General features: G+C 48.6%; 1 protein-coding gene across 5 annotated transcripts in view; it reads right to left on the bottom strand.

Moving 5' to 3' along the window:
* JSRP1 (junctional sarcoplasmic reticulum protein 1) overlaps positions 1–11462 on the bottom strand; it is a 58744-nt gene that overhangs the window by 15110 nt on the left and 32172 nt on the right. The window contains exon 2 of one of the 5 annotated variants that reach the window (XM_019557056.1): positions 8594–8692. The exons of the other annotated variants lie outside the window; for them this stretch is intronic. The gene's annotated coding sequence lies outside the window, so the exon portion shown is untranslated. The remainder of the gene's footprint in view (positions 1–8593; positions 8693–11462) is intronic. 5 annotated transcript variants of the gene reach the window in all.

Below are 11462 nucleotides of genomic sequence, written 5' to 3' on the forward strand. Positions count from 1 at the left end.
CAATATTCCTTGTACAATTTAATCCAGGCAGATGCAGGAAAGAGTTTCCCAGAGGCAAGTTCTTTCCTAATCCCTTGAAACTCCCCTGGACCCAGTTTCCCTCCTGACCTGAATCTGGGAAAGTGTCTCTGGGACAGGGCTAGCTCAGAGGGAGGGAACGAGTCTCGGGAACATAATCCAGCGATGAGACGAGACGGGACGGGACGGGACGAGACGAGACGAGAGGACGGGCACCAGAAAGCCCCGGCTGAAACTGACACTGGAGGTAACTGATCAGCGCGCTGGGCCGGTGCCAGGCCCTGCCCCGGCCGCGCCGAGCGCTCACGCAGGGCTTGCTGGGCTCTAGTTGTGAGCAGGGATTCCTTTTCTGCACCTGTCTGAGCTGCCATTGTGATCTGCCTTTACCTGGGTACGTGTCTATCTGCCTACTGAGAACGCGGCCTGCTGGCTTTTTTGAGGTGAAAAGACACCAATGGTTCCTTGTGTCCCCTAAATTCCACAACAGCAGCTTACCCTCCCATCGGGACTAACTTGTCCCATTCCTCCTTCCCGTGCAAAAACCCATCCCTGTTGCTCCCAGTTGGAAGAGTTCATTCGCTGATGGTTATTTTCAATAATGAGTTGTTTTAGAGATGTTTCCCCTCCCCCCACTCCCACCCATGTCCTTCTGTGATCTTTAGGTAGCTCAGCTCCGTTCCCTGGGCTTCTGTTCCTTGGTGTTCAGGCCACCAAAATGTCACAGAAGGGAAGCTCAGTAACTCATCTCCCTGGCTCCTCAAGTTACTGTTCGGTAGATCACGTGTCCTAGCTCATCAACCTATGCTGGAGATCAGCAGGCAGCTACTGAGAGGTTCTGCCAGGGGCAGGCAGACCGCAAACGAAACAGTGAGCACCCAGCTAAAGGGTGAATTCTGGTGCAAAAATGAGGAATTTCACGGCCTCTTGGAAAAAGGCCATATTCTGTGGTTGCAGAACTGAAGAATTCCCAGAGCCACCGCTGAGATGAGTGGGACAAGTCGCACCTCTCAGAGCTACCGTTTCAGGCTGCCCACAGTTTCAAATGTACAACACAGCATCAGCTGCATTCAGTTTGCACTTCCTACATTACCTCCACAATCATGAGGCCCACAAACTTGTTTTTTCAATGGAAGTGGAGAATAATGGTATAGTAAACTCCACAGGTCCAGATTCATGCCCTGGCCACCAGAGCCACCCTGGAAGCTGTTGCTAAGGAGATTATCTCAGCTAGACCAACTTGACCTTTGATCTTTGCAAAACTCCCAAGCATCTGCTCAATCTACATTAGAGGGGAGACTTTCAAGGAAAAGCTGGGTGCTGGAGAAAGTGACGGGATGATGAAAGGCACCGATAACTGTGGAACGAAACCTATCTTTTACATAAAGAAAAGCCTGTAGGTCACTAAACCATGTCCTTCATTGGTAGGGGTTAAAAAGAGCGATTTTAGACAGCTTCAGCATTCTTGTGTGGGGCTAGTCACTAATCCCTGAATGCAACTAGAACAACAATGAAGAGTGAACTGTCTAAAGTACTTATCTCACCCCCATTACCATAGCATCCAGTGCCTCCCAGTCTTTGAAGACCACCCTTGTCTAACACCCTGCTTGTCAGGTGCTGAGGCATGGACTGATCTATACCACAGAGTTTCACCAGCACACATATGGCAGGGCACTGTGGGTGCCTGCCACTTTAAGGGCTGAGACAAGCAGCCAGCAGGTGCTTGATTGTGGCGGCCATTTTAGAACTCTGGCCACCTATATAAACAGAGCAGATGCTTGCTGGTAGCCAGGCAGAAGCATCATCTACCTGCAGGGTTGTATGCAATATCCTGGAGATAAGGTCAGGAGCTGTAGGGGATGGGTTGGAGGCGCCTGGTCCTGGCCTAAAACTGCACCCTGCCAGGAGTGGGTGGCCTGGTGGGGCTCCCAGTGGCATGGGAGCCCCCAGGAAATACCAGGCCAGTTACCACCCTGGTGAAAGGTGGGTTGGTGTGCCTTAACTCCTAGCCCCCACAGTACCAGCTGCATATTTATTGGAGGGTTTTGCTGATGCACCAATGCAAATACAACTATAGCAGCAGCTCTGTAACGTATACATGCTCTTAGGAAGTTCCCTGAGGTAACATAAGTCTGAGGAAGAGCTGGGACTTGAAGTTAAGCCATAAGTTAATACTGGGCAACCCTTCCTCTCTAACTTAGTACTTATGGCTGGGCTGCTACAGGAACTTTCTCTGGGGGTAATAATACCTAGCTCTTGTATGGATTTCTTATCTGTAGGGCTACAAAGTTCTTTACAAAGGAGGTCAGTACTGCTATCTCTAGAAAGGGGGAAACTGAGGACCGCAGAAGGGAAATGGTTTGCCCAACCCGTCCAACAGAACAATGTCAGAGCAAGGACCAGACCCCTCCCCCCGCGGAGAGCCCCAGTCCAGTTCTCCATCCACAAGGCCGCTCTGCGGCAAACAGCAAGAGAAAGCAAGTCTGTAGAAAAACGATCGTGACTATTTACAATTATCACAAATCCCAAGGCACAAGTGTCAAACTCAAGGAACTGGCCCAATTGCAATCCAGACAACAATATTCTGCTGACCTGAGATTCCTCCACTGCATTTTTACTGGATGCAACGTTCTTCACCGTTCCCTCTCCCAACACTATTCAGCAGCTTTTCTGTGCATTGAAATATAGTTGCTGCCTTCCAACCCAGAGGTAAAAATGTACTAGTTGCAGCCAAACCCATTCTTTATGTGATCTGTTAACTTTAGCAGTGCTACAGACTTCAAATTGCTATCATCATTAGGGAGCTTGCTGAAAATCAAAAGGAGCAATGCAATGTATTTTCTCTCTACAAATCTCGATTCTGTCATGAATTGCAAAACGATCCATCAGAATGGAGGATTTTAGCAAAGGCAACTGAACCATTTAATTGTGGAGGTGCTACAGACTGACAGCTTGGGGCAATCTGGAAGCTGAAGGCTCTCATGGCTCCCTGCCACCAGGCATAACGATGTGATTGGGTAATGCTTGCTAACACAAAGTTAAGGACCTGGAGAGAGATGGATTGTGCAAGTTGATACTTATAACAAATATTTGACTAGGCTCCACTGTTTTGGAGCAGTGCCCTGCCTGCCTACCACAGATCAACAGCTCTTCTCTATCCAGGCGTGATGAAGCACGTGGTTTTGGAGAACTGTGACAAGGCCTGAGCTTCTCTGCAAACTGCCTCTGAAACAAGACTGGGTCTCTTCATCATAACCTCAAATTTGCTCATCCGGGAGAAAATAGCCAGGCATTGCTTGTTACCTCTGATCTTGCAGGAAAGCCTATAGAAGGGATGGGTGTCACAGTGCGGCTCGGCCTCTTCCCAATCCCCTCCGCTCAGGATCATTGTGAGCTACAAGATCAGACCCATTGGTTTGAAATGGATGATACTGGCTGGGGCCAGTGAGAAGCAAGACGTGCTGGCAGTATGCACTATCTCCTTCCCAAGTCGAGCTGCAATCTGGTGGTTTCCAGTTTCTGCCTGGCCTTTCCCTTTCCTACCCCGGTTACATTGCAGTAGGCAGCCTAGAAGTGCCACAAAGACGAAACGCCGTGGCTAAGGCATTAGCAAGGGGGAATTCACCTTTTTCCCCTCAGACAAGCAAGATGGAAAGTGTCAATTGTGGTGACTTCTGTTTTTTGGGTGTCCAGGAACAGTAAGGAATTGAGCAGAAGTCCAAACTGCACCCCCCCCCCCCAAAAAAAAAAACCCCAAAAAACCCCAACAACAACAAACCAGTGAGCAGAGGTAACCCTAACAGAAGGCAAGATAATAGTGTATTGCGGCGCCCTCCCACACATCACATCCATCCTTCCTGTAGTTGACTACAAACAGCTGTTGCTCATCCAGTGGGGACAAAGTAGTGCATGTGCTGGACACACGGAGCTATCTGTTGTCAGCACACTGAAGGCAGCAAGAGGCTATGTTTTCTCACGATTGTTCCCAGCAATGTTAGTTGAATAGCCCTAGTGGCTGAATTGAGGCCTATGGGTTTTGCAGGCAAAAGAAGGAGGCAATAGCCCTCCACAACCCTCTGGGACTAGATGACCTCCTGAGGCCTGCTCCAACCCAAACTTTCTATAATCTAATGCTGTTTTCTGTTTCTCTTTCTCTCTCTGAACCTGTAACTCTTTGTGATCAAAGGTTGCAATCACAACTCGCAGTTCAAGCAGAAATCATAATGACGTTTCACCTCTGTCTAGGGCCATGAAGTCCTAGCCATGTCATCAGCACCAGCTCTAGGCTTTGGCCTGGTCCGGTTCAGCTGGCAGGGGTTTGAATGCTGGCGTGAATCAGCGCCACTTCACTGCATTTGCCTCTTTGCACGTTACCAGCTGTAATGGGGCCCTTGCCCCGTTACTGGAATGGGAAGAGGATCTAGGGGTGCCTGGCCCTTTTCCCCTCCTTCCTCTCTTACTGTTTGTGCGTTTGCCGGTGCCTCCTTTCCCTGGTAGAGGTCCCTTCCGCCCGGTTGTGGGCTTCTGATTCCCCCACTTGCCCTGATCACCATCTTGCAACTGGAAATCCTGCCCCTAAGCCCTGACTTTTGCCCCTAGAAACAGTCCTTCTGGGAGGGGGGGGTTGCCATCTTGGAACTGGGGAAAAAAACAAATCGTACTACAAATCAAATGTCTACTATAACAACATTTTTATTTTATTTTAAAATTATTTTTTTGGTCCAGATTTTGTGCGTGTTTGCATGGTGTATATAGCTCAATATAAAGTCTTGCTCTATGATAGTGTATGTGGGGGTGTGGCATGCGGCTCCAGCTGAGTCCTGGGGGCTGCATGCAGTGGCATGGAGCCTGCCCAGTCTGCTGGCATGCACCTTCAAATCGGACCACGCTGGCTCCGTGCCGGCTTGTGGGGCTCACGGCACCGCAGGTGGGACCTGCACACCAGTGGCAGCCGTGCGCCGTCCGGCTGGTTCAGCTTCGGGCGTCTACATGGGGCTTCAGCACTCCAGAAGGAAGCCACGTGGTGGCATGGAGCCCACCCAGCCCAATGGTGCGCAACTCCCCATGGCTCCCTGTCTGCATGCTATGGGGCTGGGCGGGCTCTTTCCCACCGTGGGCTGGTAATAAGTATTTTTTGGAGGGGCCTCATAGGCCGTATAAAATGGCTTGGCAGGCCAGACCCGGATTTTGTCCACTCCTGCTGTAGCAGCACTCAGAAATGGCCTACACCAGCATTTAAAAATTTCACCATTTGCAGACTGGAAAGAAATAGGATCCTCTTCCACATCTGGCACCAAGGCAACTACAATCACCTCTTCTGATTAAGGCAGCAGGGACCCCCCCCAATCAGCTGTTTAGATAACAGAGGACTCGAAGCACGGCACTGAAGTGCCAGTCCAAGCCGACTCCGGCTGAAGGTGCTTTGCAGAAGTCCAAGGTTCAATTCCTGGCCAGCTGGAACAGGAGTAGGCTCACGTGACTTCCTGCTACGTGAGCCCCAAGTCTGATCTGGATCCGGTTCAGCAGGGACACAGACCTCATTCAGCAGCAGCTTTCGGCAAATGAAAGAACGTTTCTGACGAGCTCTCATGTGGCTCTTCAAGACTGGGATTTCAGGAGTCTCCTTCACAGAGGGGGTTGGTTATAATCGGAAGAGCTACAGAGCTCTGTGTCACATTATCCCTGTATGTCCTTTTGAGGGGTTGTCTTGAACCGCATATCACTTATCCCAGTTCAGGACAACTCTCACAGACAGGCCTTGCTTTCTATTAACAGGCACTGTCCACTCTTCATTACACACTGTACAAAGGGGAGGCCTACAAGCAACCCGACGGCCTTTCTTGGTCCTTCCGGCACTATATACAAGGAAGAGGCTGTGTGTCCTTGGTTGGGTTTTATAGGCATTTCTTATGATTTAGTACACACTGTATGCAATCTGAGTGGTTTGGAGGGCGCTAGGACACATCCTCCTCCATCAGATTGCCGCTGCAAAGGCAGCACAGACAACCAGTGACAAAGCTGCTACTCTCTGCAATGAGTTTTGCTGCCTTTCACTCTATTTTCAGTCCACAGACTTCACAAAGCCACCATGACAGCTCCCAACAAGTGAGGCAATTAGCAGCAATCTCAGAAGAGAGCAACGACTGAATAAGCCATAAGAAATCATCTCTCCCTTTGACTTAAGAGACTCTTCGTCTAGCTCAGGTTTGTGCCACCTCTACCGCCGGGTCTCAACATGTGTGTGTCGGAGCAGGGGAGGCTTGCTCTGACACTGGGATGCTGAACCTGTCGTGGATGGCTCCTTGCCCCATAGCTCTGAATGCAACCCACTCCCCCAGTTCTACATTCAGGTGAATGTAAAAAGGGCTTGTAAGCTATTGCTGTGCCCCCAAACCCTTACCAAACCTGCTTTTGCCTCCAGGAGGCCAAGCATTCTGGGAAGCTCACTTGGTGATCAATCCAGAAGCGATTTCACAGCATTGATCCCTTTGTGGACCGCGTGATCTCTATATATTCAGAGGGGCTCAGTGTTAAAGCAAACCTGATCACACACTAATCCACGTGCGACCTACATACTTGGCCTCACGAATCTCCGAAGGCTTTTGCTCTCTTTACTTGGCAGAACGGGCAGCTTTCAGGTCAGCTGAAACAGAAGATGCTGGATCCCATTAAACACTACTTTTAGTCTCGGCTGCTTTCAATAATTGTTCCATTATACATTTTCTCACAGCCCAGAGCTGCTCAGGGCTAATCATTATTCTCTTTGAAGATCTGCAGCCGTTAGTACCTCCGAGGAAAATACAAGCGAGCGACTGTGTTTGAACATGACATTTCAGAAATGCTGTCCTTGGAGCTGCCATTCAGAAAGGGAAAACAGGCTACACTGTTCACTTCTTAAAGGGCTACTGCTGGGAATTATCTGGTCTAAAATTTGTCCTGTCCTGAAATATCACAAGTCTCCTTTTTACAGACGAGGGAACCGAGGCAGAGGGAGATAAGGGTATGGCTGAGCTTTTGCTCCTAGCTGTGGGTAAGGATTGGAAATGGGTCCCGAAGCCTGCTTTCCCCTTGTTCCCAGGCCCTGACCAATACAGCTCCTGCTCGGCACGCTTGCTTAGCCATACATTGGGATTGCAACAGTGGCATAACTAGGACGTGGCAACTGGGCAACTTCAAGCTAGAGACAAGGATGGAGAGTGTGTGTGTTTGGGGAGGGGTGAAAAAGCCAGCTGCCACCACAGCTGCACCATCGCACCACAGCAGCAAGTGCAAGTCACCACTGCCCTGGGATGTGGCAGCTGCCCTGGGTGCCCAGCTGTGTTGCTACGCCCCTCTGGATTGCAGATCTGTGGATTCACAAATTCACGGCCCTTCACCCCTGCCCCAGCCACTTGCTGGAGGAACGGGAGGGGAGGAAAATATTCCAGGCACACGACACATGCTGTCCTCTCTGCATCCGTAGTTGTAGTTTGTGGAGGGGTATAACTTGCACCGCTTGCCACATAGGGCCAGGCCATGATCTGGCCTCATGTGACACACAATATCGAGTCAGCAGCTGGAACAGAGCTCAGGAATCCTGATTTGTGGGTCTCTCCTCCAGCCACCAAGCCACATTTCTTCAATGACTTCCTGTATGGCCATTGCAGACAAACTGGTTCCTATCAAGTCCCAGAATAAAGTCCTGTTGAAATACAGGCTTCCATCTTTTTGCTGTATCCTTCCATTTGCTCAGGGCAGGGCATGCACAAAATAAGTAAATACTTTCCAATTTAATCTTTTACAAGCATCACCAGTAGTCTGAACGTTCATCAGGAAGGGAGTATAATGTAGTGGGGACACCAACGAGGCATGTAACTGCACTAATATAGTCCAGCTCCAGCCCAGGCAGTACCTCATGCTGCAGCCAGCTTTGCCCATTTGCTGGTCTTTTATTTGAATTTAAAATGATAGAGTGACATTACCCACAGCTCTAAGTGCCCTAATACCATTAATAGCACAATTAAATCCCAGCAGCATTAAATGATCATTTCAACTGCGGCTCAGCTGGCTGGAAACATGAAGCAGCTTCTTTCTGCCCCTTTATCACCGTGGGAAGTCTCTCGCCAGCCTTCTCCAAACCCCTTCTAGCAGACGGCTTTTGCAAACATGTTCAGAAGATCGTCCAACCTGGCCTTTCACAGCAAGCTCCTGCATGACACGGCCCTCAATGAGAAAGGGCCTCTCTGATAATAAAAGGCTGAGTAGATCCCCCTGTTCTGGCTCTCGCACTCTTACACTAGGAAGGGGGGGGGGGGGGGAATGACCCTGCAGGTCAGCCAAATTTTAGGGCTGGCTAAATCATCCTCGCTAAGTCCCACTCCACATATTGATTTAATGGGCAAACAGAGCAGCTTAGTCCCAGGCTTAATTTCCCCCCTCGAAGCTTTCCTGTCCCGTCTCCCTCATTCTTTCCACTGGATTTGATCTTTACTCGTCCGTCTCACGGTAGCTTCTCTCTTCCTGTTGTTCTGTGCTCGAGAAGTCTTACATAGTTAGAGGATTTTAAACACTGGGCTATGGTTTCCCCCTTCCCCTTAACTTTTTTTTCTTTTCATGACAGTAGCCTAAACAGTTTGGCTTCTGCTTTTTCAAAAGTTGGAAGTTACAGGAACGTCTTCTCTGGTATTTCCTGGTTGGGCTGAAGAATGTACCAGACACCTTGAAGGTTGTATTTTGTTATCTCTCACTTCAAACTTGAAAGGCTGTAATTACGGAAACTTTGACAAAGCCTTCCTTGCTCCCAAATCCTTAGTAGTCTCCCTATTTAAGTTAATTATAAATTGGCATGAAAAGAACCAGTTAGAAATCCCTCCTGTTCTTAAAATTCACTTTCTTTACTCCTGTCCTCCATCCTGACTTTTCCAGTCAAAGAATGGGTCAATCTGGACAGGACACTGAATGTTCATTACAAAATTTAGTCTAGTGTAACAAGGAAATCAAACTTTTCAGACCTCTTCACTATATCAGAAAGCACAAGCTCAATTTTCCCCCCCTCTTTGTTCATCATTTTTACAGCTGTCTTGCAGACTGTTGCCGACTCTGTACAAGGAATCCCATTTAGTAACAAGTTCTGGCTAAAACAAAGTCAATATATGAGTGTGCTATCCCTCCTGTAGGACGGGGGTGTTAAAGGCTCCAAGGTCATGCCCACTTCTGTTGAAACAACAGAAAGAAGAAGATGTCTCATTAATAAATATTGTATATCATGATCTTTCACTGCCCATGAGTTTCTATTTGTGGCCATTTCCCACTGACACATTTTATTTAGGCTGTACGTGCCACCAAGCGGTGACCTGTATTTTTAAAGAGGTCGGTGAAGCTCTATGCACACTTGTGGCACCGTAAAAAAAAAAAATAATACCACCCTTCTAATGTGACAGATCAGGATGGCCAAATTCATGACCTGTCTGGTATAAAAGGAGTTGGGAGGAAGGAGATTGTAGGGAAACACAGTTTGAAATGGTAATATTGATCTTGCTGCCTGCCTCCCATAAGCTCGTGGCTGGTTTGAGTTGCGTGGTCAGAGGTGGGCAGAGTGGGGGCAGCTTCCCATGCCAGCCAGCCGGAGACATTCCTGCAATTCCCATGCCAGCGCCTTCTGGAATATATTGCTGCAGCCCCCATGTGAAGAAGCGTGAATCCTGAGGTCCTGTTCTGCCAGTGCAGTATAGATAGTAACTGCATTTAATAAATCCAGTTACTCAAATAACTGACCACACAATTACATTTCAGTATCACCCCATGTCATCTGCAGGGGGTGCTGGTCCTCCTTCAGTGCTCACATGTACTACAGATTCCCTGTGTGCCATGTAGGGAGGACAGCTACTTTGTCTTATGCTCACACGTCTACAAAAGACAATGGGATAAACTGCAAATAGCTTGGGTTACCTTCTAATCTCAGTTACGCTGGTGCAAATGCAAAGCAACTTTTCAGGGGGGTTATTCTGGATTTACGTGGGAATAACTGAGACCTGGCCTTCTGCCAAGGAAAAATATCATTCTGCTTAACTGGTGTTTATCCACCCACCAGTCTCCGGGAGAGGCATGTGTTTTGCAAAATCCAGGGAGCGACTGTGATCTTCCAGGGGTTAGTACAGCACTGAGGAGTGTTTCTGAACTGACAGAGAGGAAAGGTCAAGGGAGAAACCATAATGAAGAGAAATGCCTTTGCAGAAAACACCCTGTATTTAAAAGGTATGTGTATACGTGCCTTTCTGCAAGCAGTAAATGGAAGGTGTAGTCATTTCTTGTAGTGCTCTATACAGGGGTATTAGTACATCAGCAGGGAAATATATCATCAAAAGACCCACAAAAGCTAAAATATATCCTGTTAATAACCACACAGGAGGACAAAGGCTTCTGTGGAGGCCAGTTCTTTTACATTACAACCAAGTCTGAGCTTAAGATATCATTTGTGTGTTACAGGGCTGATAATGGGTCCACAGAAGCGTGCTTTTCCAGCACAGGACTTACAGCATAGCCTCTTGTACTTACTGCAATGCAAGTCTTCTGATGCAGTTGTCTAGACTCAATTAAGATCCAGCACCAGGAAAGCTTGTGTATCAAGGAGGAAATAAATTAGAGCCAGGCATCTGGGTGAAGGAGATTCCTTGTCTTCCATCAATGCTGACCTTGTGAAGGAACGCTTTGAGAGGCTGGACACCTTCAAGTCAGCCCTGATAGTCTTCACCCCAGGGTACTCAAGGAGCTGGCGAGCATCATAGCCCAGCCCGTGGCATGGATCTTCGAGAGCTCCTGGCGCTCTGGTGATTGAAGATTGGAAGAAGGCCAACGTGGTGCCTATCTTCAAGAAAGGGAGGAAAGCGGATCTGGCAAACTACAGGCCCATCAGTCTGACCTCTATCCCAGGGAAGTTCTCAGAAAAGATTATCAAAGAGGCCATTCTTAATGGACTGGCCGATGCCAACATCCTGAGGGATAGCCAGTACGGGTTTGCTGGGGGTAGGACTTGCTTGACCAATCTTATTGCCTTTTACGACCAGGTGACCTATCACCTGGACAAGGGAGAAGAGATTGATGTGGTATATCTTGACCTGAAAAAAGCCTTCGATCTGGTATCTCATGATCACCTCCTGGCAAAGCTGGCCAACTGCAGCCTCGGGTCCACCACGATCCGCTGGCTGGGAAATTGGCTCTATGGTTGGACCCAGAGGGTGGTGGTTGACGGAAGCCAATCATCGTGGTGCCTGTGACCAGTGGTGTCCCCAAGGCTCTGTCCTTGACCTATTTTGTTCAACATCTTCATTAACAATGTAGACATTGGTATTGGAGAGGCTGAGAGCTATGGGACTCTTCAGCCTGGAAAAGTGCAGACTCAGGGGTGATCTGGTGGCCACCTATAAGTTTATCAGGGGTGTTCACCAGTATCTGGGGGAACGTTTGTTCAC

The sequence above is a fragment of the Crocodylus porosus genome, unplaced genomic scaffold (genome assembly GCF_001723895.1).
Source record: "Crocodylus porosus isolate Cpor-Errol unplaced genomic scaffold, CroPor_comp1, whole genome shotgun sequence".
Taxonomy (NCBI): Eukaryota; Metazoa; Chordata; order Crocodylia; family Crocodylidae; genus Crocodylus; species Crocodylus porosus.